Source organism: Cynocephalus volans, chromosome 11 (genome assembly GCF_027409185.1).
Source record: "Cynocephalus volans isolate mCynVol1 chromosome 11, mCynVol1.pri, whole genome shotgun sequence".
Taxonomy (NCBI): Eukaryota; Metazoa; Chordata; class Mammalia; order Dermoptera; family Cynocephalidae; genus Cynocephalus; species Cynocephalus volans.
Genome location: NC_084470.1, coordinates 115353054 through 115380791, shown reverse-complemented (window position 1 = coordinate 115380791; position 27738 = coordinate 115353054). Strand labels below are relative to the sequence as shown.

Sequence of the window (27738 nt, the reverse complement as noted above, 5' to 3'; positions counted from 1 at the left end):
TATAATATCCATCTTTCTCTACAATAGCAGTTCTTCAACTTTTTGGCCTCAGGACCCCCCTTTACACTCTTAAAAACTAAAGACCCAGGGGCTGGCTGGTTTGCTTGGTTGGTTAGAGAGTGGTGTTATAACACCAAGGTCAAGGGTTCAAATCTCTGTACTGGCCAGCCACCAAAAAAAAAAAACGCAACACAACAAATTGAGGACCTGAGACCCACAATAGCCAACACAATATTGAAGGGGAACAGAGCTGAAGATACTACCCAACTTCAGACTTACTGTAAATAAAGCTACAGTGTGGCATTGGTGAAGGAACAAAGAGAAAAATAAAACATAATGAAAAGTCCAGAAATAGACACACCTAAGTATAGTCAACTGAGTTTTTTGTTTGGTTGTTTATTTTTGGCCAGCACGGAGATCCAAACCCTTGACCTTGGTGGTATCAATAATAAGGAAAAATTCAAAAATTCAATTCTGACTTGTAAAATGCCTCTGTAACTAAATGTGCTTATCTCCCAGGGCCCCTGGGACTCAGCCTAGATAATAATCAACTGCATACAGGCATTTCTGCTTCTGTAATATCGCTAGCTTGCCCCGCTTGTCTTTCTAATTTTGCCTGTTCACCTAAGTCACATGAGTAAGGAAAAACTAAAATCAACAGCTGTTAGTCCAAGATACAAGATTAAACCTAAGTTTATTGCCTATAAATACCCTGTCAAACTCATATTCAGGGTCTCAGGCTTTCAGGATGTAAGTCCACCTGAGTCCCACATGTAATAAAACTTCTGACTCTCCAACTCCCCGAGTGTCTGGAGCTTTCTTGCCAAGATTGTTCCACAACATCAACACTGCACTTGAACCAACCGGCTAGCCCCTCAACTGACTTTTGACAAAGGAGCAAAGGCTATTGCTCTGTGTGACAATGGAGCAAAGGCAATCTTTTCACCAGATGGCACTGGAGCAGTTGGACAGCCACACACACAAAAATGAATCTAGATACATACTTTACACTCTTCACAAAAATTAATTCAAAATGGATCACAGACATAAATGTAAGATGCAAAATTATAAAACTCCTAGAAGATGACACAGGAAAAAATCTAGATGATCTTGGATTTGGTGATGACTTTTTAGATACAACACCAAAGAAAGAATTGGTAAGCTACACTCACCAAAATTTAAAATTTCTGCTCTGAAAAAGACACTGTGAAGAGACTGAAAAGGCAAGCCACAGATTGAGAGGAAATACTTACAAAAGGCATATCCGATAAAGGAGTATTAGCCAAAATATACAAAGGTCTCTTAAAACTCAATGACAAGAAAACAAACAACCCAATTCAAAAATGGGACCTTAGCAGACAACTCACCAAAGAAGATAAACAGATGGTAAATATGCAAACAAAAAGATGCTCCACATCATATGTCACCAGGGAAATGCAAGTGAAACAGTGAGCTACCACTCTACACCCATTATATATGGAACACAGACACCACCAAACACTGGAGAGGACGTGGAGCAACAGGAACTATCATTCATTGCTGGTGGGAATGCAAAATGGTGCAGCCACTTTGGAAAACAGTTTGGCAGTTTCTTACAAAATTAAACATACTTTTACCATACAATCTAGCAATTGTGCTCCTTGGTGTTTACCCAAAAGAGCTGAAAACTATGTCCACATAAAAACCTGCACACAAATGTTAATAGCAGCTTTATTCATAACTTCCAAAACTTGGAAGCACCAAGATGTCTTTAGCAGGTGAATGGATAAACAATTCATGGTACAGGCCATGGAATATTATTCAGCACTAAAAAGAAATGAGCTATCAAGTGATAAAAAGACATGGAGGAACCTTCAATGTATTCACTAAGAAGCCAATCTAAAAAGGCTATGACATTGTGCAAAAGACAAAACTATGATGCACACAATTGACCCTTACCTGAAGTAAGTAAGATCCCATTAAGTAGTTTCCCAGTAGGAGCTGCTCCGGCACCCAGGGGCCCCTTGAGGCACAGCTTGGGAACCACTGCTCTGTTAGGCTGCTGCGTGGGCCTGTGTCTTGTCAGCTCTGTACTGGCAGGCCCAGCCTGTCAAGACTCTCACAGGTAGTCTCCTTGCTCCTGCTGAACAGACAGCAAAGGCCTGAGGCCTGAAAGCCCTACCCATGTGTATATTTCCTGGACCTGTTCAACATGCCTAAGTCATCCACTAACCTTGTTCACTGTCTATTCTGTTGCTGCTTGTCCAGTATTTGTTTTTATGAAATGACATTTTTATCTCATTATACATTTTAAAAAACAAACATTTATATTCAGCTATAAGATATGGATTTTAGACGTTTCAGGGTGGGGTTCTTATGTATAAATGGAGCTGTGATGTACGTCTACTTCTGAAGCTTCCTCAGGCCTAGACTCACTGTGCTCACTGACATGAGAGAGCCCAATAACAGGACAATAAAGGCTGATGTTTCTTCTCCTAACAAACATATTTCTCTAAATAATTAGTCATTTCTAGCTGGTACTCTATCATTCCCAAGCAGCTATTTAGTAGAAGCTATTTAGTAAGCATCCCATTTTATTAAAGTCTTTCCCCTCTGTGTACAATAGCTTATGTAACAGGAACAGCAAAAGAATTCAGTTCTTGCAAATAAGGGAAAAAATCATCTAGAAAATAACAGAACTCATGTATTGCCTTTCTGCAGTCAGCAGAGTCTTATTCCTGCCTTTGGTGGAATGTACAGTGTGGTCCCTCTGCAAATTTACTAGGCCAAAAAATACAAGAAAAAAATCACATCCCATTCGCTCCCTAAAAACTCTTACTAAGTTTCTTTTAAATGCCATTTTTTCATTACAGAAATTGACACGTTTTCTTTCCATGAGAATGTTTTAGGAATTCCAAAGGAAAACTGTGGATGGCATGGTTCAAATTCTTTACTTAACATATTTCTTCTGATTCACTTCTGGGGAACACATAATAAACAGTCTAACATTCTGAAGCAGTCTGAGTTTAGCCTTTAGTTACAAGAGAAAGGACATGTATCTCACAGAATTTAGTCTCAGGTTTAACAAAGAAAGGTGATCCTTGTCTGTCTCTTCACACCACCTTCATGGCCCCCTAACATCCTGTGTGGATTAATGAAGGTTGGGGAAATTTGAGAGTGTTTTTATATATTACATTACAGTTCATCAGATATAAGCTAGGAACTATGTCTCCAGGATTTTCAAATTCTGATTCTTAGGTTACTGGTTACTACAGATCAAATCCCAGAATGAGAAGGACCAGAGACCTGGGCTCTATCTCTGCTCTGCCTCCTACCAGCTATGAAACCTTGGCCAAGACACCTCCACAGCCAGCCTGTCTATGCATCCCTGCACTGATTGTGTGCTACTTCCTGGGTCAGTTCCTGAGAATGCAGAAAACTGTGACATCACGTCTGCCCTTGAGATCCTCCAAGGGCAGAGGAAATCAGACATGGAAATAATAAATTACAATATCCTGGTGGCAAGTGCCACAAAAAGAGATTTAGAACTGTTGGGTAGCTAATATTTTCTGGCGTGTCTATTCTGACTGCACCGAGAAGAAAGCATCTCGGCTGGTCTTGAAGAAAGAGGAGGCATTTTCTAGATGAAGACGATGAAAGAATTTCCCACAGCGTATCATAAAAGTTCTAGAATGGTTAATAATTAACTGTGGTTAAAGTGCAATTAAGGTAACATGCCAGTCATTTGCCTGTTTGCTCAGATCCACTCTCCATTCTTGCTCTGCCTTGGTCTGCACTCTGAGGCTGGGTGAGAGTTGACCCCCAAAATTCTGTTTTCCAGGCTCCTTGGCTTCTGGCTGGATTCAGACAGTGAGAAGAACTGGCAGGAGACTGAAGTGCGGAAGGAAGGGAAAAGCCAGGGGGTTTCCCCCACCCCATGGTGGTGGGCAGCATCTCAACAGTGACTGGTCTCCTCCATGGCTCTAATCACCATCAAATGACCCCTCTCTCTGTGGATTTATTCCCCCACCCTCCCCAGGCAGGCCCAGCATGGCCCCCAACTCCTAAGCTGCAGAAACACCGTTTCCTCCCTTTGCACCTTCAGCTCTAGAGGGGGTGGGCAGCTTCCTGCTATGGCTCACCCTGGAGCTGCCTCTGAGTCTCCTGTATGTCTTCCCAGCCTTCCCATCACGTGTGTAGCTGATTCTCATGTAACTAAACTTCCCTGAGCATCAGAAGTGCCTGGAAAGGTCTGTGAGATGCTAGTGTGCAGAGGGAGGAGCACGTCGTGAAGAGCCCTGAAGGTGTGCCACGGTCAGGGCCGTGCATATCCCGGGGCTTTGATCTGGACAGGCCCACACTAGGAATCTATCAGAAGAGGCTAGCACAACAGAGGAACAAAGAATGACAAGAGCCTGATCTAAAGCAGAGGCAGCGCGCAGCTGTGCTTGTGAAGCATTTCTGATATAAGATGCACAGGTTCAGACACAGATTAGGTGGGAGGGCTAAGGGAGGGGAGAGATGAGGGTGGCTCCCAGTTCCAGCAGAAGACGGTAAATGATGGCACCAGTGAGAGAGTGAAAGAGAGAAGCAGGGGAAGCAAAGCACGTGGGTAGGAGACATGTCAAGGCTGGGGTGCCTTAGGGACAGTCTTAAGGGAATGGGGGTGAGTCAGAGCAGCCAGCATCTCATGTCTCTTTTGTCAGAATAAATCACATGATTAATAAGAAGTATGTGATTTATCAAATTACATGATTAGTCAGAATAAATTATATGATTCCTAAGAATAGCTACTTTTCCTTTTTGGTGTAAATGATTAATTTTAAAACTGCCCAGGACATTAAAATGTTTCATTTTGTAAATAATTTTCTTATCATTTAGTGATGGTGTTTGATGTAACAGACGTAGATCTATGCCAGGAAAATAAGATTTGGAAAGGTGAGACATCCAAAGACAGAGCATGGGAAAACTCTCTGAAGCTGGTACTAAAGTCAACTGTCTGATCCTCCCTACTCACAGCCACTGTGGAAGCACTGCCTTTGTGCCACACCCTATTGGGACTTAATCAGTGCTGCTTCCCCCTAAGCATCTCCCCTTTAGCCTTCTGTGACCCTCCACTCCTTTCTAGGCCTGAGATTCCCATTATAAGTGACTAGATTAGAAAAAATTCATAGGATTCAGATCCCTGTACTGGCCAGCTGCAAAAAAAAAAAACAAAGAAAAGAAAAGAAAGAAAAAAGAAAAAAACCATGGGGCCCAGGAGCTGTTATTATGTACAGTGGTACCTGGGAGGAGTATGAGGACTACAGCTGAGGCCCACGGCCATTTCCCGAGGCTCCTTTGTAAGGGAAGGGTACTAACAGCTAGAGAGTTAAGAGATTGCTTTCTTTGGGAGGTGAAACTCACAGAACCCAGGTAATGAGGTGGGGGCACACAGGTCAGCCAGGAGCTCCAGGATAGTCCTTGGGCCATGGAGATACCACACTGGCCACTGAAAGCTGCCCAGTCATGGGATGGGCTGATGGAAGGCAAACTGCCCATTACTCAGCTCTGCTCAGGCCACACTGGGAGTGTAAGGAGCCAACTCCCTAACATCCACACTCAACAGTATGGGGAGGGAGCAAATATGTAACCCCCCAAACCCATCAATGCCCTACAAAGGGTCCTGGGCTTAAATGAGGAGAGACTGTGGCCGGTGAAAAGGAAAAGTTAAAATGCCCAACCCCAAGATGCAGTGACCCAAGGAGCCTCTGGAATCCATGCCCTGAGCAGTATTCTAAAAGAGAATGGCCCTGGGTCAGGTGCCAGATGCTCACTTGCTAGAAGGATAGGGAGTTCCCTCCCTCAAGGTCACAGCTGGCCTTGAATTCTGTGATTCTGCTTTTCCACGAAGAACAAATACTACCAGGAAAGTAAAAAAATAAGGAGGAGACGGGGGTGGGGGACACGGACAGAAAGCAATTGATCCATTATGTTATTCCCATGGCACAAAGGAGAACCGAAACAGGCTCAAAGTTCTTCCAAAGCTTCTGTCTGCAACGGCCCAGAGAGATCTTTCCTCTGCAATTGAAATAGAAGTCCCTGCAGATAACTGCTAGGGCTCTGTTCCAACCCTTAACCTTCTCTTCCTCTTCACTGTTGGCTAGATTATTTCCACAGCTTAATATAACAACAACAACCAAAAAACCTCTAGTGACCTGTGGGAGAAACTGGTTTTATATGGCTTTAACCAGGCAGGTTAGACAAAGAGGAAGGGCCTTGGAGAAAGGCAGAAGTAATGAGGCCTAAGGTGGGAGGGAGATCACGCAGAGACCAGGTGACACCCCAACAGCTGGACAAGATGTGGCAACAATCCACCCATCCACCATCCTGGCCCCAGGATGGCTGGCTCTGGTGTCTCAGAGGCAGAGACAGGGTGTGTTTCCTTTTCTTTTCCTGACACTTTCACAGAAGAAGGTTGTAATTCCTTTGAAGGGAAGTGTGACTTCTCTCCAAACTGCCAGGAAGTCTGGTTCCTCATTTTCCTGGCAGCACAGCAAACACTGTTGGCAAAGCGAAGGGAGCGTAAGGGCTGAGGGCACCCATTGTCCCCCTGCCCCTAGAGAGAGAGAAAGACTCAGGAGTTCTTCAAGGGAGAGGCTATCCTCGTTAGTGTCCAGAGGACTCAGTCAATGTTTGGTAAATAAGGAAGGAAACAAGATTAATGTTAAGGCCACAGCGGAAAAGAGCTGTTGGATACAGGGCCATGAAGACAATCTAAGACAGCTCTGACTGATGCCAAGGGCCAGGAGATGATATGAAAAGATGTGAATGGAATCTAAGGACTGGAATTGGATATGGGCTTATGGAGGCTACATCCAGGCTAATTTAATCCTGATAATAACCCTACAACATGTATATTATCATCATTCCTCATTTTTTGAATGAGGGAACTGAGGCTTGGAGTGGCCCTAGTGCCAGGAAGTGGTGGAGGCACTCAGGAGATGAGGAGATGGGGGGGGGGTTCCTTCCTGCCTCTCCAAGGTCCACCCAGGGGCAGCATGGTATGGCAGATACCACCATGGACTCTGGAATGAACCTGCCTCCATTCAAAACCTGGCTCTTCATAGCCATGTGACCTGAGGCAAGTTAATTAGTCTCCAGGCTTCTCAGTTTCTTCATCTGTAAAATGGTGATAATGAAAATAGTAATTACCCCATAGAATTTCTGAAGATTAAATAAGTTCTTGGTTGGCCCACCACTGGTTTTTATAAATAAAGTTTTACTGTAACACAGCCATGTTCATTCATTTACATATTATCTATGATTGTTTATGGGCTACCACAGCAGAGTTGGATAGGTGCACCACAGACCATATGGCCCACAAAGCCTAAAATAATTACAATCTGGTTCTTTACCAAAAAAGTTTGCTGACTCCTCTATGCATGAAGATCTTATAATGGTGGTACACAGGAAACGCTGGAAGGGCTATTATTAGTATTAAGCATTTGCCCCTGTACCCCTCCATCCACGCCCCCCACTCCATGGATAATCTGACTGCCTCACATGCCAGGCACTGTACCTGGCTCTAGGGGCCCGGGATGAACAAGATAGATGGTCCACACCTGCTTCTGTGGAGTTTACAACCTAATGGAGGAGACAAAGGATTTAACAAAGGTGGGAATTACAGATTATGAAAAACTCTTTGAAGAAAATAAGGAGGGGCAGCCACTTCAGACTGGAAAGCCTCATGAAGGAGGTGACACTGGAGCAGCAGCAACCTGAAGGATGAAAGGGGGCAGTGTGAGGAGTGGCAGGAAGACAACCGTCAGTTCTGGGAAAGGACTGGCCACATCTAAGAAACAGAAAGGAGCCAGTGTTGCTGAAGTATCATGGATGACAGGAAGAGCAGGAAGGGATAAGGCCAGAGCTGGAGCACACAGGCCTGGGGGCCATGGGAAGGAGTCTGGATTTACTCCGAGGGCAGAGCAATGGAAGGCTGTGTGAGCACTTTAAGCATCTACTGGCAGTGTCTGCTTTGGGATCTAGAAAACCCATTCTGGATGCTGCACAGAGAATGGACTGTAGAGGGTTGGGAGGCCAACGTGCATGCCAGTGGAGATGCTGCCACAGTCAGGGAGAGGCAGCCAGGCCTGCGCTGTGGTTGGGGAGGGGGGCAGGCATGAAGCCAACTGGGGGCATTGAGGATACTTTCACAGGAGAATCAACAGGACCTGGTGACTGAACTGAGGTTTGACAGCACAGAAGGAATCGGGGCTATCAGGATTCGGGCCCCAAGCCCTGGGTGGAGGGGGTACTGTTCAGTGAGATGGGAAAAAGCGAAGGCGAAGGGAGGGAAATCAGGAGGTGCTCAGGACAAGGAGAAAGCCTAATCCCTTTTCCTGAAGGCACCCCCTTAAGTGAGAAGACAACTACCCCAACCCCCTGGGGACTGGCCTCAGCAAAATATTATCACTACTTCCTTCCCACATTCCTCTCATGTCTGTCTCCTCACCCACCCATTAGACGTGCACGGACTTTGCTCTTTCTGTGTCCCTCTCCCCTTGCCAGGCCCAGAAGGGAACGTGCTCAGCAGACTGGTCTGCTCACAGTCACATCCCGGGAGCCTGCCCCTCCCCACTCTCCCCTGTCCCCAGCCAGCGATTCTAGGGTCACGACCACCACCTTTTGGGTGGCACAGAGCACTGCTGACTTACATTCACTTGTACTCACCAAGCCATACATATTTCCACGGTTCTTTCAGATACATACATATGAGCTTTCTCATTAGCCACCTGCCATGCTCACACAAGGTGCCGCTCCCTCACCTGGGCCCCATAACTAATCTAACTGCTTTCCTTCTACCCAGCACTGCCTTTCTGTTGCCACTTTCTCATTCCTCTATTTTATCCTCCAAACACGTTTTCCTCCTCAATTCACCCAGTGCACTGTTTTGATTTCCTGGTTACAATGGACTATCTCCCACTAAGCATTTATTCATCCACTCCAATCATTTCTTTGCTGAGAACCTGCCACACACAGACACTGATAGGGTAACAGAAATGCAGCACACTGGGCCAGCATTCCTCACCCCCTGGAGCTCCAGCCCACCAGCCACTTTCTCCCTCCTCTCCTACCTCCCATTCCTGGCCCCAGAGCTGTGCACAATGGAAACACACCTTCCAGAATGCACTGCAGACCTGTGCCCCTCATCAGATCCCATCAGCACCTTGCTGAAGACTTCCCTAACCTCCTAAGCTCATCTGTACTCTACCTTGAATGAACTGGGGGGCCCAAATCATCTGAGTATTGCGGGTGTGTGTATGTAGTCTGGAAAAGCATATTATGTTATTTTGATGTCCTAAACTGTAATCACATAACCAGATTTGCCAATTAGTCTCTCCTAAGCCGCTGTTCTCCTGCCCTTTATGTGGCATTTGGTACTTCCTTCTTGAAACTCCCTGATCCCCTGGCCCTGGGGACACCGTACTTTTTGGTTCTCCTCTCGGCGCTGACCAACTCTGGGAAGCTCTGTCAGCACCCCACTCTCCATGGGCTCCCCAGGCTGGCCCCACCCTCTGCCCTTTGTTCAGGCCACAGCTCTCACTTCTCCCCAGCCTGACTGTACTTCCAAGAGCACATGGGTCTCCCTGCTTCATCGAGTTATGGCGCTATCATCACAGATTCACAGTCCTCTCCCCTTTCTCCTTTCCTGACCGTCCTATTTGCTCACAGAGACAGATGCACAGAGCACACACACTCAGAAGGGGATTGAAATTCCATGGCCCTGTGAGCAGAGGGACATGGTAGCTTGGGTACACAGACAACAGACAGTTTATACTTAGCTTGCAGTTCAGAAGCATTTTCAAGCAAGGACTGAGCCTAGCCCCACCCTCCCTGGCCTAAGGGTGCTGTGAGGAAAGGGGAGAGACCTGAGATCACCCCAGGCAGGCTACAGAACAGATGTGCCAATGAGTATCCAAAAAGCTTGGCTTGACCTTTTGGTGACTTTTAGCTAGCAAAGGTCAACATCACTCTAGCTGCGCCCCATCCTCCCACAAATGCTCATCGATGGCTGCCTTTGTGTTAGGTTCAGATCTCCAAAGCTGACCACAGACGTGTACATACTGACAACTGCCCAGAGTTGAGAGAGCCTGTGGAGGGGGCACGAGTTGCTGTTTAGTTAGAGACAGATATGGCAATCCCCTCCTGGCCAGTGGTGGGGCCAGCTCTGGCCCAGCGCCAGGCCCATGGAGGAAGCAGATGGAATCAGAGGCGACCCTCCCAGCCCAGCCTAAGGTCCACTACCCCACGACACTCCAGATGTCCAGCCTACACACAGGCCCCTCAGAACAACACTTGACATCGGGCTGTTAGGACTGACAGGCTTGGTCAGGACAACGGAAAAGGGAGAGCAGGTGGGGAGCCCAGAGACGAGACCCAAGAGAAATTGATAGGGTTTGGGGAGTGGCTTTTTCCCCAGAGCTGAGCCAGTCAGATCTGGAAGGACTTAAGAGGTCAGCTAGCCAAGGTTTCACATCTTTTTTAAAACACTGGAACTCATTAAACCAAATCTCACGCACAAATGTCAATGAGTGAAAGAGCGCACAGAGGGACTGATCTAGCTGAGGCAGGATCTGTTGGGTTTGCTGTGATTTCCATCTACCCCTCTGGCAGCATTTTGCGGAATCCTAGGGGATCAGCAGTTTGATTTTTCAAGATGGTGATGATGATGATGATGATACCTTACATGTGCTAGTACTTTGCAGCTTTTACTTTTACACACAATATCATGCCCAATCCCCCCACTAACCCTGTGGCAATATTATCATCATCATATCTCTAGTGAAGTATCTGAGGCCCTGAGTTGTTCAGCAACTTGCCCCAAATCATACTGCTAGTACATGGTATAGCAGGAATTTGAATATGGACTTTTTGAGTCCAAATCCAGTGTTCTCTGCTCTGTGTCATGGCTGGGAGAAAATGCACAACATCCCAACCAACACTAAAGGGGAGGTCTTGAGGACAAACAGTACAGCGTAATGGTTAGCAACCAGCTCTGGAGCCAGACTGCTGGGGTTCAATCCCTTCTGCCTTTCACTTACCTGTGTCACCTTTTCCTCATCTAAAAAGTGGGACAATAATAGTACCTACTTTAAAGACTTGGAGTTAACATTAAATGTGTTAATCCATATAAATTACTAGCACACAGTGCCTGGCACATAAACAAGCACTTAACAACCATGTGTGTCCATCCTTCCCTCTTAGCAAGACATTTTCAGTGCCTGTTGCATGCACAGGGTGTGTGTTTCCAGACAGCTCCCGTTCCCAAGGGGTTTTCAGTCCAGCTGGGGATCATGCATATGCACAAAACTATAGTACTAGTTCTCAGAGGGGTCAGGTCCCTGGATGCTCTGCCTAACAATCTGCCCCAGAGCATGATAAAATGCTGGCTTGGACACCTCGACCCAGAGGAACAAATGCTGGCTTGGACACCTCGACCCAGTCTGGGGAGTCTATTTGTTAAAATAGTTTAGCCTACCCTAAATAATATATTTCAGAATCAGGATCTCTCAGTAGCAACTAGAAGTCTGATTTTTTAGCAAGTTCCCAGGCTAGATTCTCTAGCCTATGACAGCATGACAAGCACCAAGGAGATCACTGCGGGAGCTTCAAGGTCACCTTCTCCCCATTTCCTGGAGCTCCAGGCTGGTGGTGGACTTCCTCTCTCTTCTATCTACATTCATTCTCTTGGTGAGCTCACCTGGCTTCTTGCCTTCCATACCATCTATGGCTGACAATGCCCCAATTTCTATCTGTAAACTGGACGTCTCCCATGAACTCTAGACTCATTCCAACTTTCCAGTTCCTTCCTCCACATTTAATAGGCATTGCAAACTTAATACATCAAATCCCCACCCCACCTTCTCCTCCCATCGCCTCCCTCAATCTCAGTGAAATGGTCCTGCCAATCACCCTGCTGCTTAGACCAAAACCTTTGGCATCGTCCTTGGCTCCTCTCTCACTCTCCAGCTCACAATACTAAATCCTACCAGCTCCTCCTTCCCAACATACCCCTGATCTAACTACCTCTCACACTTTCAGCACCACCACCCTGGTCTAGGCCACCACCATCTCTCCTCTGGTTAGAGCATTAGTCTCCTAGCTGTATCTTGCTCCACCTTGCTCCTTTACAGACCATTTGAAGCCCAGCAGCCAGGGTGACACTTGTAAAAACAGAAATCAGATCTGTCACTCTTCTGCTGCCGTAAAAGCCAGTGTCCTTAGAGGCCAGGGCCCAATGTGATGTGACCCTTGTTCTCTCTGTCTCAACTCCTGGTTCTTCCCCCTCGCCGGCCTTGCTTTTTCTTGAATAGCAGAAGAGCTGTCTGCTTGCTGTTCCCCCCGCTTGGAATACTCTTCACCCTGACACTAAAAGGGCTTGTTCCTTCAAGCATGACTCCTAAGGAAGGCCTTTGCTGACCACCCTACATGGAAACACAACATCCCTGACACCCCCAGTCTCTACAGCATTTTTCTCCTAAGCACTTATGACCATCTAACGTATCATATGTTTATGCCTTTACTCTGTATTCCCCCTCCACAAGGCACTCCATGGGAGCAGGGAATGTCTCCTTTGTTTACTGAGGTCCCAGCACTTAGAACGGTACACATGATAGATGTTCAATCAATACTTATTCAAAGACTGAATGGTCGTCTGCAGAAAGCAGGACAGCCTCTCTCCCACTGAGCATGCTTCCTATTGCCTAAACTTTTCATTTCACCTGTTTGTAAGACCTGAAATTCCACCAGTTACACCTGGAGAGGACAAGGCTGGCTCCTGATGGCTGACTGGGGTGGGGCAGTCAGTGTAAGGAGGGGGAGGGGCAGCCCCAAGGGGCTGGAAGAGGAAAGCTTGAGCAGGGATCCTAGCTCACATGCTAATGAGAATTAGCCTCTGGGGGAGGTGCCACGGTGGGGAGCCTTGGCCTGTGAGCACCAGGTACCTGGGAAAGAGGGAGAAATGCTGAGGATGAATAAAGACGGACAGGCCAACAACTCGATTCAGTAAACATGTAAGGGCCCTCACCTAAGAGCCAGGCTCCGTACAAGGTGCTAGAGATCTAAAATACCATTTGCCGAGGTTCTTTTCCAACACTTCGTCATGTCACAGGCAACACAGTGCAAGGCCAACATCCCCCTTTCAGCTCACTCATGTTTTCAGTGTTTACTGCAAACCTTTCTCTTCTCCACCACCTTAACCACTCCCCCCAGTTGCACCAGGAAACTTCACTTCCTAGTGCACAGAAAAAAATAGAAGTCATCAGACCAGAACGACCCCCACTTCCTGCCACCAGACCTGCATATCGCCTTTCACAGGCCCCTGCTCTGCTCTTTCTCTCCCAGAGTGGTGGCAGAAGTGACCTCCGAATTGGGCCAATCTCCCCACCTGTCCCTCACCTGTCCTGGCCTCTTGCCTCCCTCCTCAGGGATCTCTCAATGTCGATTCTCATCTACCCCCCCCCCACTTTATCATTGGCCTCTCCCTCTCAGCATCCAAACAGTCAGAAATCTCTCGTAAGATTAAAGTAAAACAAAAAATCCTCACCCTTAGATTTCCCTAAGATCCGTGCTCTCCTTCCTCTCACAGCCAAGCTTCCTGACTCATCCTCACCCCCATCTTCACTGGCCTCCCTTCCACCCAATCCTCAGCCACTCCAGCCTGCCGCACACCTCACCAGCCACCCAAACTACTCTCATCAAGGTCACCAGCGACTTTTAGGTCACTGATGCCAATGGTCAATCTTCAGTCCCCGGCCTCCACCCCCCGAAACCGACACTTTAAAATACTTTCCCTTTAGCAGCCCCAAAACCACACTGTGCTGGCCCAAGGACCAGGCATAAACAAAAACTCCCAATGTCTCTCTCCAGCCCAGACTCTGCCAGGTCTAGACCCATCCGTGCTACTGCCGCCTAGTGCCTCCTTCTGAATGCCTCGCAGGCACCCCAAAGCTAGCACATCCAAACTGAACCAGGATGTCCCCTCTCCTAAGCGGCTCTCTCTCCAGGGCTCCCTCTTGGTGGAGACTCACTCTCCACCTTGCTGTTTGTCACCTACAACTGGCGTCATTCCTGGCAAGGCCTTCTTTCCTCCCCCACAGCCAATCAGTCACAGAAGCCTCTAAATGTATTTAATAAATACATGTTGCCTGCTCTCCACCTCTATGACCAACCCCATAATAGCCCCTCGCACCTGGCCACTGCAACAGCCTCCTATAACTGGCCCCATCTCCCTTGCTAAAACTGGTCTCCCTTCCTGTAACTGGTCCCCCCTCACCCATTCTTGCCCCTCCAAAGCATTGCTGATTGAGTTTTTGAAAAAGCCAAGCCGACGTCATTCATGAAAACTTCTCAAAGCTTCCCACTACTCTTAAGGTTCCACATCCCTAATGCATCCTACAGTGGTCTGCCCGTGTCTCCGGTGTCATCTGGGAGCTCTCTCCTCCCCCACCCCTTATTCCCCAGCCTCTCTGGTCTTTCTGATATTCTTCATATGAAAAGAAAACCTTCCCTCCTTACAGCTTCCCTTTGCTGGTCTCCCTTTGCTCAAGCTGTTGGCTCTACTGGAAACATCCTGTCCTCCCTCTCTCCCCACCTCTGGCTGAGCTAAACTCATCCAAGCCCAGCTTAAGCATCACATATGCAACTAAGCCTTCACACACCTCCTCTGGCAGATTAAGTTCCCCCTCCCTCATGACATGCCCTTTTATCACCCTATGCTTCTCCTTTATGGCATGTACCTTGAATGCAATTGTTTATGTAATTTTCTGTTCAGTGTTAGTCTTCTCCAGCAAACAAAAAGGAGCGCTGGGACTGTGCCTATCTTTCTCAAGGTGCTGGCACAGAGCAAACACTCCAATACCTGCACCAATTAACAGCTGCCACTCAGAATGCCTATAATGTGCTCGATACCATAGCTAGGAGCTTTACATAGGTTATTCCACTTAATTCATGCAGTAACCCTAAGAGTATAGGTGCCTGTTGTATTATTCATTTTCATATTTTACAGATCAGGAACCTGGTACTCAGGGGGATTACATAATGTGTTCAAGGTTCCATGGCTGGAAACTTCTGGGTCGGTATTCAACCTCGGGCTTGTCCACTATCATAGCCACCACACCATGCTCACTTACTGCCTTAGACAAAGCAGGTGCTCAACCAAGGGGGATGGATGGAATGACCAGCTACATCATCTCCTTTGATCCTTGCAGTCAGCCTTGAGGTCTACAAACCAGAATTACAATTCCCCTCTTCCAAACGAGGAGAATGGAGTTCAAGGGCTTCAAAGGCTGGAAGCCAGGTACTCTGGCTCCTTGTCTAGGGTGATTGTCTCTATAGCATAACTATAGTTAGGCACCAAGAGGACAGCACAGGTGGGATTACGGAGGAGGGCGGTGCGGAAAAGAAGCCGCACAGCAGGTCTGAGACTAGACCTGCTTGCAAGGATGGATGGCCCTTGGCTGGCATTTGGGAACTTAGATTTTGGGAAGGCTCCCACCACCCAAACTGACAGAAATGGCTCACTGTGTCTATCTAAACTGTTTATGTAAACAATGTGGTTTATGCTGAACATCTGTTTTCCGTCTGGAAGTCTGGGGTTTTGGCATGTGCTAGACAGAGGGTGCCTACATGACCAGCCCTCAATAAAGACCTTAGGCACTGAGTCTCTAATGAGCTTCCCTGGAAGACAACATTCACACATGCTGTCACAACTCACTGCCAGAGAAATTAAGCACATTCTGTGTGATTCCACTGTGAAGTCCCTTGTGGAGGCCCTCCCTAGATTCCTGGAAGCTTGTGCCTGGTTTCCTCTGGACTTTGCCCCATGTGCCTTTTCCCTTTGCTGATTTTGCTTTGTATCCTTTTGCTGTAGTATGAACATATGCTGAGTCCTGTAAGTCCTCCCAGCAAATCACTGAACCTGAGGATGGTCTTGGGGACCTCCAACACAGAGCCTAATAAGAGATGAATTTTTAATTTATTTTTGAAAGGATGACAGAGGCATAAATTAGCAGATTAAAATAGGAGGTAATCTAGGCAGGAGAAATGATGTGAGGAAAGGTAGGAACAGGTAAATCGGGTGTAGAAGCCCCTACAGCTGTTTAACATGATCTAAACAGAATTGATGGTGAGAAAACCTAGCATGGCAGTTATGAGATGGACGAGACAGGAGCTAAAGAAGCCTACTTGTTAGAAAGATCCAGTGTAAGAGAATCAAATCACTTAAAGTCATACATCAAGGAAGGACTGAAAAAATTTAGTGTGTGGCTGTCCACAGCTAACACATGGCACTGGACATCTCCAAGGAAATCTGTGGGAATGCTACTAAGAGCTTGAGGCAACATCTCAAATTATTGATTTTTGAAATAAACCACCTGCTCCAAAATAACCTACTCCCATCCATTAAGGGTAACTGACTATTCACTTCTTCCTTTATCTCTCTGAAATGCCTTTGCCCAAGTTCCTTCCCAACCACCTCTTCTCACTCTCCAGGAAGGCTTCCTGGAATAACCACACCCAATTCGTTGGTCACTTCTTTCCTTCTGCATCTACTTAGCATGTATGCCTTTGCTGCTTTGTGTTAAATAATTTTGCCTTCAACCCAGGGAGGCGTGGTTAATTTCCCTAGGTTGTATCATAGGTATCTGCCCAGCCTCTCCCTCAGAATCGTAACATCACCAAGGTAGAAAAGGGACTCTCTGTTCGATATATGGGATCATGTCATCTGCAAACAGGGACAGTTTGACTTCATCTTTTCCAATCTGGATGCCCTTTATTTCCTTCTCTTCTCTGATTGCTCTGGCTAGTACTTCCAACACTATGTTGAATAGGAGTGGTGAGAGTGGGCATCCTTGTCTAGTTCCTGTTCTTAAAGGAAAAGCTTTCAGCTTTTCCCCATTCAGGATGATATTGGCAGTGGGTTTGGCATATATGGCTTTAATTATGTTGAGATACTTCCCTCTATACCTAACTTATAGAGGGTCTTTGTCATGAATAAGTGCTGAGTTTTATCAAATGCTTTTTCAGCATCTATAGAGATGATCATATGGTCCTTGTGTTTGAGTTTATTAATATGGTGTATCACATTTATTGATTTGCGTATGTTGAACCAACCTTGCATCTACAAAAAAACTCTTGGAATTGATAAATGATTTCAGCACAGTAGCAGGATACAAAATCAACACACAAAAATCAGTAGCATTTCTTTTCTCCAATAGTGAAAATGCAGAATGAGAAATCAAGAAAGCCTGCCCATTTACAATAGCCACCAAAAAAATAAAATACTTAGGAATTGAGTTAACCAAGGAGGTGAAAAATCTCTATAATGAGAACTATAAACCACTGCTGAGAGAAATTAGAGAGGATACAAGAAGATAGAAAGATATCCCATGCTCTTGGATTGGAAGAATCAACATAGTGAAAATGTCCATACTACCCAAAGTGATATACAAATTCAATGCAATCCCCATCAAAATTCCAAAGACATTTTTCTCAGAAATGGAAAAAACTATCCAGTCATTTATATGGAACAATAAAAGACCATGCATAGCCAAAGCAATGCTGAGCAAAAAAAATAAAGCTGGAGGCATAACACTACCTGACTTTAAGCTATACTACAAAGCTATAATAACCAAAACAGTATGGTACTGGCATAAAAACAGACATACTGATCAATGGAATAGAATAGAGAATCCAGAAATCAACCCACACACTTACTGCCATCTGATCTTTGACAAAGGCACCAAGCCTATTCACTGGGGAAGGGACTGCCTCTTCAGCAAGTGGTGCTGGGATAACTGGATATCGATATGCAGGAGAATGAAACTAGATCCATACCTCTCACCGTATACTAAAATCAACTCAAAATGGATTAAGGATTTAAATATACACCCTGAGACAATAAACCTTCTTAAAGAAAACATAGGAGAAACACTTCAGGAAATAGGACTGGGCACAGACTTCATGAATACGACCCCAAAAGCACGGGCAACCAAAGGAAAAATAAACAAATGGGATTATATCAAACTAAAAAGCTTCTGCACAGCAAAAGAAACAATTAAAAGAGTTAAAAGACAACCAACAGAGTGGGAGAAAATATTTGCAAAATATACATCTGACAAAGGATTAATATCCAGAATATATAAGGAACTCAAACAACTTTACAAGAAGAAAACAAGCAACCCAATTAAAAAATGGGCAAAAGAGCTAAGTAGGCATTTCTCTAAGGAAGATATCCAAATGGCCAACAGACATATGAAAAAATGCTCAACATCACTCAGCATCCGGGAAATGCAAATCAAAACCACATTGAGATACCATCTAACCCCAGTTAGGATGGCTAAAATCCAAAAGACTATGAACGATAAATGCTGGCGAGGCTGCGGAGAAAAAGGAACTCTCATACATTGTTGGTGGGACTGCAAAATGGTGCAGCCTCTATGGAAAATGGTATGGAGGTTCCTTAAACAATTGCAAATAGATCTACCATACGACCCAGCCATCCCACTGTTGGGAATATACCCAGAGGAATGGAAATCATCAAGTCGAAGGTATACCTGTTCCCCAATGTTCATCGCAGCACTCTTTACAATAGCCAAGAGTTGGAACCAGCCCAAATGCCCATCATCAGATGAGTGGATACGGAAAATGTGGTACATCTACACAATGGAATACTACTCAGCTATAAAAATGAATGAAATACTGCCATTTGCAACAACATGGATGGACCTTGAGAGAATTATATTAAGTGAAACAAGTCAGGCACAGAAAGAGAAATACCACATGTTCTCACTTATTGGAGGGAGCTAAAAATTAATATATAAATTCACACACACACATACACACACACACACACAAACCGGGGGGCGGGGGAAGAAGATATAACAACCACAATTATTTGAAGTTGATACAACAAGCAAACAGAAAGGACATTGTTGGGGGGGAGGGGGGGAGGGAGAAGGGAGGGAGGTTTTGGTGATGGGGAGCAATAATCAGCTACAATGTATATCGACAAAATAAAGTTAAAAAAAAAATGAAAAAAAAAATTAAAAAAATAAAAATAAAAATAAAAAAAAAAAAGAAAATGAAACTAGATCCATATCTCTCACCGTATACTAAAATCAACTCAAAATGGATTAAGGATTTAAATATACACTCTGAAACAATAAAACTTCTTAAAGAAAACATAGGAGAAACACTCCAGGAAATAGGACTGGACACAGACTTCATGAATACGACCCCAAAAGCACGGGCAACCAAAGGAAAAATAAACAAATGGGATTATATCAAACTAAAAAGCTTCTGCACAGCAAAAGAAACAAATAACAGAGTTAAAAGACAACCAACAGAGTGGGAGAAAATATTTGCAAAATATACATCTGACAAAGGATTAATATCCAGAATATATAAAGAACTCAAACAACTTTACAAGAAGAAAACAAGCAACCCAATTAAAAAATGGGCAAAAGAGCTAAGTAGGCATTTCTCTAAGGAAGATATACAAATGGCCAACAGACATATGAGAAAATGCTCCACATCACTCAGCATCCGGGAAATACAAATCAAAACCACATTGAGATACCATCTAACCCCAGTTAGGATGGCTAAAATCCAAAAGACTCTGAATGATAAATGCTGGCGAGGTTGCGGAGAAAAAGGAACTCTCATACATTGTTGGTGGGACTGCAAAATGGTGCAGCCTCTATGGAAAATGGTATGGAGGTTCCTCAAACAATTGCAGATAGATCTACCATACGACCCAGCTACCCACTGTTGGGAATATACCCAGAGGAATGGAAATCATCAAGTCGAAGGTATACCTGTTCCCCCATGTTCATCGCAGTACTCTTTACAATAGCCAAGAGTTGGAACCAGCCCAAATGTCCATCATCAGATGAGTGGATGCGGAAAATGTGGTACATCTACACAATGGAATACTACTCAGCTATAAAAACGAATGAAATACTGCCATTTGCAACAACATGGATGGACCTCGAGAGAATTATATTAAGTGAAACAAGTCAGGCACAGAAAGAGAAATACCACGTTCACACTTATTGGTGGGAGCTAAAAATTAATATATAAATTCACACACACACACACACACACACACACACACACACACACACACACACAAAACCGGAGGGAGGGGAAGAAGATATAACAACCACAATTACTTGAAGTTGATACGACAAGCAAACAGAAAGGACATTGTTGGGGGGGAGAGGGGGAGGGAGAAGGGAGGGAGGTTTTGTTGATGGGGAGCAATAATCAGCCACAATGTATATCGACAAAATAAAATTTAAAAAAAAAGAAAGAAAGAAAAGGGACTCTCTGCCAAGATTAACCCCACCCACCTGCCTCCATCCTCCAGGGTCAAGGGCCTCCCAAAGGGAAGATTCAAAGCACAGCCTGGCTGCTCTAAGCCATCCACCTTAGTAAAGGAGAACAGAAAGGGCGCTGGCTGGTGGCTTTGCAGCAAGTCAACCTCATCCTGCTCTGGCTTCACAGTTGGATTCCACTAAAGTAACTGCTCTATTCCTGATGATCAAGCCAGAGTCTGTATTTTGCTTCCCAAGTCCATTTTATTTCTTCTGCTGGGTCCCTGTGTTGGCTCCCTGCCAAGTACTATTCTTCCTCCAATGCTGTAGTCTGTTCTGCCCACAAGTCCTTCTAAGGACTGGAATCCTGCGCCTGAAACCTGAACCCTGGGCATCAGCCTCTGATGCTGCCTGCCCCCACTCTGCCTGCCAAGGGCTTATTTCAGCTTATCCCCACTATGCTCTGCCCCATCCCAGCTCACCTGCCCTGGCCCCTCAGGTTTACCTGGTCTAGAGATTACAAAGTGACAGCAATAGGCCAGCTTAAATGATGGTCTACCCTGGCACATGCCAGTTCTTTTGCTTGTCTGTTTTTCATTTAAATTTTAATGCCTTTAGGCTAAGCATATATTTTACAGCTTCCCAGCATATATTTTACACCACTCTCTATTGCTATTAAACATATGGAAGAAGAAAACCAGCTTTACTGAATACCCACCAGACACTAGGCTCTGTGTATATACTAGCTCATTTAATCTTTTCGGCAACCTCAAGTGGGAGACACGTTACTATCTCTGTTTATCGGTGAGAATACAGACACTCGTGGAAAATGAGCAACTTGCCCAGATCAAACAACTACAACCAGCAAGTCATAAATTCAGATTTGAACCCAGGCCAGCCAGATTCTGAAGTCCACACTATTTCTACTATGCCATTAGTGAAAGCAGTAGGTCTTGATTAGGCTATGTATTAAGGAGGCCTCTCTGCAGCAGCGTGGAAGAGAAACTAGAATACAGATGGACCTGGGGCAGGAAAACAAGTGAATGGATGATTTAGGTCATTCAGCAAAGAGGTTTTGTGGCCCTGAAGTGAGAATAGACAATAGATAGGACAGGCTGGGGGAGACAGGACAAAGGTGACTGAGGGACAGCAGCAGTCTGTGCAATAGTTGGAGAGAACGTAGAGGAAGAGTAGGCTTGGGACTAGTGTCTAAGGGGCTCCCGAAACATCACGGTGAAGATTTTTGAATATTACAAATTAAAGTGACCAGGAAGAATTGGGTAAGAGACAGAGACTTGATCAGCCTTTCCTTAAGAGTGTTGGTTTAAGCCTTGGGAGTGAAAAAGAGCTCTAGGAGAGGGCCATGGGGAAAAGAACACTGGCCTAAGGACACAGCCTCGGCCCACACTGGCACTTGCAGGGGGGGAGGACAAGGAAGGGAATGCCAGAAGGGAGGGTGTGACAGCCTCCAAGGAGATGGGCAACAGCTGCAGCGTGGGCTGGCCACTGAGGATCGCCAGGCCTGGAAACCTTAAAAGGTGATCTGAGCAGCACAGCAGGTGCACAGTGCTGAGTGAGGAAGAGGGTGCAAATGCTGGCTACTCCTTCCAAAAGATTGTCAGTGAAAGGGAGAGAAGGGGACTAGGGAAACCTGGGGTCTTCTTGCATAATAGTAGAAGACTGAGCTTGAGGATCTGCTGAAAGTGAGATGGTACACAGACACACACACACACACACACACACACACACACACGCACACACACACGCACAAACGGAGGGGCACTTGCTAGGCTCTATCACTTAACATACTGGGTCCACAGACCTGCGTGTCTGATGTACACTGAACAGTGTACATGCCATTTGGATGTATACTGCTTTTGCCACAGCACAATCTAAGCATGAACCTCCACCTGCCTCCAGATACCAGATCCTCCACCTCACTTCTTCACATGACAGGGCTTGCCAAAGGCCATATGGGTCAAGGCTGCTGTCTAACATACCAAATAAAGCTTTCCTCTGGGCAGAGCAACAAACTTGTGCTGGCCCAATCCTGGCAGTAGTGGTGGTGGCGGTGGCAGCAGCAGGCACCCGCCAGCCCTAGGGATTGTTCTGCCTGCAGCATGTTTCCCCTCACCCCCAACACACACACAGGTACCCACCTGCTGTTGCTCTGCTGGGTAAGAGCTCCTGCCCCCAGGAATCCTGGAAAAAACCACCATCTGGGCAGTAAAAGCTCTCTGGGTCTGCCACTGCTCCCCCATCCCTAGTCTATTAACTCTTAAAGACCCCTGATCAGTGACAAAGGTGTCAGCAGCTTTTGATGGATGCCTTGTTGGTTTACTCATCCTCCTACCACCCAGAATCCTGACTTACCTAAGTCAAGATACTACGGGAAAAGCACCAGATTTGTAGTCAGAAGACTTGGGCTTGGGTCCTGCCCCATCGCTATGTGATGTGAGATCTTTCAAGTCACGTCTGAGCCCCAGTTTGCAACCAGGTAAAGCAGAAAGACCTGCCTCTCCCTTCTCTCGGGAAAGTAGTGAGGGGCTAATCAGATGAGATAGGCTATTTGTAAACTGTATGGTGTCATTTCTGACTTCTGGGGTCTAAGCAAGTCTTGCTGGCCACTCAAACTCTCTCCTGAGCCCTACCCAGCACATGTTCCCTGCAGCTCAGTGCCCAAGTGAGACACACCCCAAATGAAGTCAATACAATCTGTTTAGGCCTATGCCAGGTTTGTCTGTCTACGCCAGGTTTCAGAATACACACAAAAACTGGCACAGGTTTTGCCCCAAGTTCACTCGGTTGGGCAGAGATAACAGAGTGGGTGTCTGTTCATGCAGTGGCTAGGGCAGTCTGCAGAAGAACCTGCTTCATGTCACTGGGCATAGACCACACAGGCATTACCAGAATCTGGGTCCACTTGCTGACCCCTCAGACTGAGGAGGTGGGGGGCAGATTTGGCTCTTAGTAAAACAGGGTGAGGGGTCTGGAGCAGGAGAACCAAAGACCTTAAAGCTCTGTGCCCGGCCCAGTGCAGAGCTGGAGCGGTTAGTGACACTAAGCGCTTCCTCACCACCACCTGGGAGGTATGGAGTATAATCCTGCTTTGGCCTGACTCACAAGGTATCACAGAGGACAGATGAGAACAAAAGGACAAGAGCAATGAGAAAATGCTTTGACAAGGAAGGAGCTTTACAAACAAGGAATTTTTTTTTCAAGGTCCTTCCCAGTAAAGCCAAGATAATCATAGAAGGTTTGTTTGTCTAAGTGCTGAGGTGCCTTTCCCATCGCCAGTCGAACGGGACTGACTCAGAGGCCTCTAGCTCTTCCACTGTGCAAATCATCTTCACTGACATATCCCAGTCACTACAGTTAGTACTTCCAGTGGGGCTCACCTCTTTCCATATTCTTTCCACTGCCTAAGGGAAACACTGCCATCCTACCCCCACTGCCACAGACCTCAGCCCAGAGGACCTAGGAAAGTCACCTTCACCATCACTTCCCCTCTTCCAGATGCTGGCTCAGACAGGAGACTTTCTCCTGCCTTTGTCCAAGACCCACAGAGGGAGAGTCCAGGATCTGAGAGCTGACCCATTCCACAGAGTTACAACAAAACAGTATAACAAAACCAAAAAACCTTTATAGAGGATGGGTGTTTTCCACTTCCATCTCACATCTGTCCTTCCTGCAGCAATTTCTGTCTGTCTTGTTCAAATTACACTGAGGGGTGGTAGTTTTTACGTGACCAGGTTTTCACCCAAACCATCAAATACGTTAACATCCCTGTCTTAGGCTTTGTGTGTGTAAGAGGCAGAGTTGGCAGCTGCACTGCGATTTCAGAGGTCCTAAAATTATCCCACACACCCCCAAGAAACGTTATATTCCCAGAAATACTTCAACCGATTTCTTTACATTTTATGTCTTCCGGAACCCCTTTAAAATGGAAATATCTTTGAAGGAAGGAACCTAGCCCCGTTCTCACACAGCACCTGCGCCCGATACTTACTGAATTAAACTGCGTACTAGACGCCTGTGCTCACAGGATGTGGCGCCTCACAGGGCCCAGGGTTCTGGAGGGTGGGGCCCGCAGGGGGCAGCCGGGTTTGGGAGCCTCGCCTCATTTCACCTACCTCAACAGTCGCCTGGGGCAGCCCTGCCTGCCAAAGCGAGATAACCGAGTTCTCACGAAAGTAAATCTGAAATAGCCAAATATGGAAACTGCAGGAGGGGGTGGAACCCGCAGAGAAAGTCGGCCGGAGTGGCTCCGATCTTCACCGAAAATTCTCAGAACTGCCAAGACCCTGCAGAGCAGTAACAAAGGGGAGGCAAGCTGGTGTGGTGACCTCGGATTCCGCGAGTTCTCTGGGTGCCCCTGGGCAACTCACTTCACCTCTCGGAGCCAGAGCCCTGTTTTGCTGCAAGACCCCCGTGAGCTCACCCTCTGGCGAGGGGCGCTGAGTTTTAATGAGCACGCGCAATCGATCCGTGGGCGGAGGTTTCCATTCATTGCGATATTAAAGTTACATTCCGGAGTTGCTCCGGTTGGAAAGTCTTGCCAAGGTGGAGGAGGTGCCTAAGAGTGTGGACGGGGCCGGGGGTTGCAGTGCGGTGTGCGGAGCATGCCTGAAAGTCCTCCCCGCCTGCGCACCCAACCTGAACGCGGTCCCGCCGCTTCACAGCCGCGCTTCGGACCAGCTCCCCAACTTGGTCTCCGTCCTCGCCACACCTCTCCCCTGCTAAAAAAAGCCACTTCACACCGCACCCACTTGCCCCCATCAGCGGCCACCTGCCCTCTGGCCTCCCGCGACCTCGGGCTCGGGCCCCGCCGCCTCCCGCCCGGCCTGGCCGCCGCCGCGCCCCACCCCGCCGTCGGGGACCGGCCGGACGCGAGCGGAGTGGGCGTCCAGGCCGGGGCCCCCGCAGCCTGGCGCGGGGCTCACGCCGCCGCGGCGCTTTCGGTTTCAAAGTGACTGGGACGAGCCGAAAAGCGCTCGTCGGTCTCTTCACCCCCGCCCTTCAGCCGTGGGGTGCCCTGGGCGACGACCTGCCGGGACTCACGTGAAGTGGCTCGGCGCGCGGGGACTCCGCCAGCGCCGGTCTGCAGGCGGGCGGCCGCTCCGGGGCTGCGGCCAGCGGCGAGGAGAAGGGGGCGAGGCTCTCAGCCCCGGAGCCGCGTCGCCGGGAGCACCGCCCGGGAGGAAGGCGGGGCGGGCCGGGGGCGGGGCCGCGCCGAGAGCGGGCGGGGGCGGGGCCGGGCGCGGGCGGGGGGAGGGCGGCCGCACCGGGAGACGTCGGGCAGGAGGCTGGGGGACAGTCACCCGGGCCGTTAGAAAGCTAACCTACCCTTTCTAGAACCGCTAGTGCCTGCAAATAGAAGTCACCTCTGACTCTCCTTACGAGCGTCTGAATTGCACGTCTTGCTCTTCAACCTGGGACAACCAGGCTCAGCCAGTCCTTTCATGTGTTGACCAGGAGTTCAAGGTGTGAGGTCTGGGTCAAAGGAGTCCTTCCCGGACCTTCCTTCACAGTAGCGCAAATGTGCCAGCCCTGCTAGCTTGCTTTTGGCTTAACACTAGCAATCTCTTAGAGTTGTCGAACTTGCAGTTACATCGAGGGCTTCCCAAACATCTCATGGGGTCCTCAAAACAACCTCTGAAGAAGCCCTGGTCATCTCCATTTTACAGATGAGCTATCTGAGGTCCAGACAGATGACATGAAGTGACGTGCCCGAAGCTAGACATAGTCAGCAAATGCTAAAACTAAAACTTGAATCTAGGTCTCCCGACTCTTATATATATAGGACTCTTTCTTACAATATATTTCCTCCAAGAGCATATGTTCTGAATAATACTTATATGCTATATAAATGAAATGGAACAGAATTCCAATTTTAGCTCCTTTACTTTCGGTTAGGCAACCGTGCGAAAGGTACTTAGCTGCCCTGAGTTTCAGTTATTCATCCGTAAAAGGAGAGAGCACCTGCCTTGGGGGTCAACAACTCGCATGTGCACAGGAGCAGGAAGCATACAGGCGGCAGGAGGGGGTTGTGTTAATCGAGAGGGGGAAGGACACTGGTGCACTGAAAAGAAGACGTGGGGTCTGGCGAGCAACCCCGGCTCAGTGCCAGCCTGTTGTTGCCTGGTCTCCTATTTTTCAACAAGAGCCAGAAATCCAGTTCAAACCTTTCAGTTGGTAAATCCCATTAACCACGCTGTGGGGAGAGGGTGCCTTTGGGCATTGCTCTGGAACTCTAGATCCAGTGCACAATGTTCTCGTGAGAATTACATAAAATGGCCTTTCTGTATGGACAGAGAGTAGGTGCTCAGTAAACCCTAGTTCCTCTCCCTGTTCCCCTAGACAATATACCTTCACTTACGGTGCCTACTTCTCGCCTCTCTTCTCATTACCCCCACAGCATAATATAAGAAGATATATCTCCTTGTATTGGCTGGGAACATCAATGTCTAGTATACTTGGGGCCCCTGCTACTGTCACTGACTGTGATTGCTTGTCTCTCCCCACTCCTCTCTCCACCAACGGAATAAAGCAGTCAATTTGTTCCAAAAACGATATTGAAGCTTTAAGTATGATGGAATCTAATGCTGGGGAAGATAGTGAATCTTTATCATGGTGGGGAGAGGGGGGCACATGAATCCAGGGCTAGGAGTCTAAGTGGGGAGGTAGAGGAATTTTAGAAGTGTTAGCTGGAATTCAAGGACATGTTCCCAATTCCCCTTGTTTATCCTAGAGGCCTAGGCAGAATGTCTGGGAATATGAAGACCCACCCCAGCCTGATGAAGGAGACATGGTCCCTTTCCTCAAGAATCTTGAAGGTGGACGGTGCAATGGATTGAATGGCCCGCCAAAGTTAAAAGCTTAATCCCCATTGTAACCGTTGAGGGTGGGAAACTAAAGTGCTAAAACTAAAACTTTCAATGGTAATTGAAAGGTGGGGCCTCAAAGAGGTGATTAGATTCTGATGACCATGCCCTAATGAATGGATTAATAATGGTGGTCATGGGCATGGTTCTGAGGGCTTTAAAAGGAGAGCACTTGAGAGTCTTCTCTGCTCCACCATCTTTTGCCAGGTGAGACCCCTGCATTGCTGTAAAGCCACCACCATAGAAGATCCTTACCAGATGTGTTCCCTGGACTTTGGACTCCGCAACTGTAGCAATAAGTTTCATTTTCTTACAAATTACCCAGTTTCAGGTATTTACCTTATAAGCAACAGAAACAGACTAGACAGATGGGAAGGACAGGACATAAATGTACATACAAAATAAACATTAAATACTTTCAAGTGATAACTAACATTTATTGTCTTATTATATACCAGGTACTGTGCTCGATGTTTTATTCATATTAACCCATTTAATCATCAGCCCTATTTTAT

The 27738-nt window shown here is 46.9% G+C and overlaps 1 protein-coding gene across 2 annotated transcripts in view; it reads right to left on the bottom strand.

Annotated features, from left to right (window-relative positions):
- Positions 1 to 25495, bottom strand: part of TRAF5 (TNF receptor associated factor 5) — a 44627-nt gene extending 19132 nt beyond the window's left edge. The window contains exon 1 of one of the 2 annotated variants that reach the window (XM_063114739.1): positions 25401 to 25495. The gene's annotated coding sequence lies outside the window, so the exon portion shown is untranslated. Of the gene's footprint in view, positions 1 to 1938; positions 2024 to 25400 lie in introns of those variants that run through there. The other variant, XM_063114740.1, reaches the window with a different exon arrangement.
- Between the last annotated feature and the right edge of the window lie 2243 nt (positions 25496 to 27738).